This window comes from Brachyhypopomus gauderio, unplaced genomic scaffold, assembly GCF_052324685.1.
Source record: "Brachyhypopomus gauderio isolate BG-103 unplaced genomic scaffold, BGAUD_0.2 sc86, whole genome shotgun sequence".
Taxonomy (NCBI): Eukaryota; Metazoa; Chordata; class Actinopteri; order Gymnotiformes; family Hypopomidae; genus Brachyhypopomus; species Brachyhypopomus gauderio.
This window is the reverse complement of record NW_027506907.1, coordinates 998,283-1,002,060: the sequence shown is the minus strand read 5'-3', so window position 1 is coordinate 1,002,060 and position 3,778 is coordinate 998,283. Positions and strand designations below refer to the sequence as shown.

The 3,778-nt window shown below is 39.4% G+C and overlaps 1 long non-coding RNA gene across 1 annotated transcript; it reads right to left on the bottom strand.

Moving 5' to 3' along the window:
* Positions 1-387: 387 nt before the first annotated feature.
* On the bottom strand, positions 388-3,150 carry LOC143493449 (uncharacterized). Its single transcript, XR_013125441.1, has 5 exons — positions 2,814-3,150; positions 2,446-2,681; positions 2,189-2,249; positions 1,966-2,016; positions 388-1,609 (listed from the first exon to the last, which is right to left on the bottom strand). It is a non-coding gene; the product is annotated as an uncharacterized LOC143493449 (long non-coding RNA).
* Positions 3,151-3,778: the final 628 nt, after the last annotated feature.

The following is a 3,778-nucleotide window of genomic DNA, read 5'->3' as shown; positions in this document are numbered from 1 at the left end:
TATCATTTACTGGTGTTTTAGTTATGATGGTTCCAAGACATGTGATATCATTACAGATAGATAGATAGATAGACAGACAGACCCGTATAGCAGTAGGAATAAAATATTTTTTTAATCTCTCAGTTCTACAACGCAATGAGAGGAGCCTGTTACTAAGGCTGCTCCTCTGAGCTGCCAGAGTCTTGTGCAGCGGATGTCTGCTGCTGTTAAGGATGGTCTGCACCAGACATCTCACCCTCTCCTCCGCTAGCTCCTTCACATGGTCTGCTCACACCCATTACATTCACACACTTCAGTTTATCAAGCCTGATTTTATCTCTTCTAGAAATGCTGCTCCCCCAGCAAACGACACAGAAGAACACAACACTTACAACAGCATGCTACAACAGCATGATAAAACATATTCAGAACCTCCTTACAAACACTAAACGATTTCAGTCTCCATAAGAAGCAGAGCCTGCCTTGGCCTTTCTTGTGTGTTTCATTCATGACCAGTTCAATTTATTGTCTAGATGGAGTCCAAGATATATATAGGCCTGCACAATTACCTGCACAATAATCATCAAAAAGGTATTTACAGAGGGTTTCCTGTCAGATGCAAATGTTCTAATGTTCATAAGAATAAAAATAAAAACAGCAAAATTAAAAAACAGTTTGTTAAATGAGATCTGTCAAATAAATAAATGAATAATACAGGGACCTCTAATAGCTAATGACAGAAACATTCTCATAAGATAATGTGCATGCTTAACCTCCTAAGTCCAACACGTTCACAGGTAGAATTATGTTTAACAGATCCCTCAGCTCACGCTTGATCAGCACCCGGCCCTCACTCACACTGGGAGCCTCCAACACAGTTCAGTTTGGTGTTATGTTGCGTGTCTTGACAATGTGTCAAAAGTGCATGATCCAGAAGCATTGAGTGTTTCCTAAGCTGCTTTATCTGCTTCTCAATGGAGAATGTATTGTGTAACCATGTCATTTGTAGAACTGCCTTCTCATTCATAGAAATGTTTTCTCATTGGTATAAGGCTATACAATGCAGTCCTATTAATAAGAAGTGAATGTACATAAAAAACTATATGAGCACGAGAACATGAGCCTTTGAGACATGAGGTTACTTACAGATTACAGGAAATGTCCAAAACGATAGATTACGAATGATGTAGCTCTATGGATCACTTTATGGAACTTTTCTGTTATAGTTCCAGTGTTGGGAGTTTTAATTAGACTGACAGGAGGTAATACAAATATTTCTTGTAAATTTCATCTTTCACATTCCTCATTTTGTTGGATACAAAATTGTTGTTTATATGCTTAAAAATATGAGCAGGTCTTACAATTGGAAAGTTGTTGATTGGATACAGTCACTGCTGTTATGTTGTTCACGTGTACAAAATCACAAAATGTTGACCAATAGAACTTGCATTGCTACAGCGTTTAATCTTATAAGAATCTTAAATGTAGTTCTGAAAAGCACAGTAAAGAGCTACAGCTAGCAAATCAGAAAGATGATTATCAATCATTTGACAATGTTTTCATTAGTTATTAACAACTGACAAAATTTTGGGAGGCCATCTTGGTGTCACAATCATGGAGCACATCATACCTGAAATGGAGAAAGGAAGTGAGATCATAGATGCAACCAAGCCTAAAGAAACAGTGGTGGTAACCCTGCTTGTTCCACCACAGCTTGGTTCTTTTTATCTGCCTGTTGTGAATTCTTCTGACATGAATGAAAGGTTCTCTCACCATACATGGTAAATTCTATAACAATGTATGTACAGTTTTATATAGTTTTACCACCTATTCCAGCAATATGCTACCATTAGTTCTCCGGACACACAGGAGTTGTGCTGTCATTGATATCTAGTGGATGTCTTAAAACTGCTTACTTGGGCTACCACTCAAACTAACTGTTTGTGGTGTGTTTACGTTATCTATTTTTCAGTGTTTGATACTTACATTTGTTTGATAAGTTTATTAAATGGTGTGGAACCATCTTCCATTGACAGTCTGTTGAAATGTATAGACAATATATAATTTGACTACGTTTGTAACTTAATACATCACAAATATGATTAGAAGTGGTATCTAGATTAAGCATAATTAGTGACCCACATCCATTTGACATTGAAATAAAAAAGATGTGTCTAGTGTTAAATCTCACAGACTAGTGAATACTCACGTGCTGTTTATTATAGTCCTAACACAGGCAATGTCATCAGTGATGATGTCATCGGTTAAGTCTTTAAAGAGACATTACATTCAGAATAATGCAAAGTTCCTATCTAATTCAATTTCAAATCTAATTACTCATCTTTATGTATAATGGCAAAAATGACTTTTAATTTAGGAATTTAATCCTTAAAAAATAAATTAATTATTATTAAAAAATAAATAATCTACAGACAGCATGATCAAGAAGTTCCTAAATGGACTCACCATCACAGCTCATCCCACAGAGGTTGAGTGAGGTCTTGTTGCCTGAGGCACACACAACATGATCTGCCAACTGGAAGAGGCCATAGAATGTCCATCTTCCATCATCATCATCATCTTCATGATCCCTGGACTCCTCGCTGCCCCCTGCATGTGCTGAATCGAAGGACCCAACCTGAGGGCCATGTTCTGGAGGGCCATGCTCAGGAAGAGGGTGATCGGAGCTGGGGCTTTTTTGTCTGTGGAAATAGTAATGAGTCTCAAGGTCAACAGTTTACTTGAATGTGAAATCATTGAAATCATGAAGGGCCACATTAAAAGGTTCATCATCAAATTCGGGAGGGGGAACGGGCCTGGATTGGGGTTCAAACCTTAAGGATCTGGTTTTACGAAAATTATTATTGGTGGAATTGCTGCTGGTGGAATTGTTGCTGGTGGAAATATTGCTGGTGGAAATATTGCTGGTGGAATTGTTGCTGGTGGAAATATTGCTGGTGGAAATATTGCTGGTGGAATTGTTGCTGGTTGAAATATTGCTGGTGGAATTGTGTCTGGTTGAATTGTTGCTGGTGGAATTGTTTCTCCCATCTTGGGGACGGGAGGAATTTAACCCTGGTGTGGCTTCTGGGCGGGACTTTTGGGTTTGGGGGGTCAGAGTAGTGGGATGGACATGATGAACATCTTCATGGTCGTCAGTGTTGTCTTCACTGGAGTGAAGTGAACATATTGTAATGTCCGACCACTAGTTTGTGTAGACGAGTCTGGCGTTTCCAGGGTAATGCTTGGACGACACGATGACCAAAGTGTGGGAATATTGTTCAGATGCAGTTTGTGAATGAATGTGCGTCCAGAGCCTCGGTGGCCGTATTTAGGTCTCCGTAATATGCCGAGGTGGTGAAGACGACGAAGTGAATCAGGGAGTTTATAGTGAGTGTTACGTAGAGCGTGTAATTCACTAAAAGAGTACCTTGCAATACTTGCAGCCATGCTGAACTCACACAGTCTTATTAACACAAACAGAAGCAGCAGCAGAAATGCGTACTCCATAAAGCGAACGTAAGTTGTTAAGCGGGGGTGGCAAACGTAACACTCGTGACGGAGTGTTTTTTCAATAGCCCTGAAATAAATGCTCCATTTTAAAATTAATTCTTCCGTCATAAATTATAAATATGTTTTTTTTGTCCGTATCCAGTTAATCAGGAATGAGATCGGGTCCGGATCCGGACCGCGGTCCGCCAGTTGAGTACGTCTGGTGTAGAATAATAAAAGTGCGGGATTGTCAATTAAGGGAACCCGATAGTGAACCGTTTAGCCCTGAGTGGGGTTGCGAGGGAAA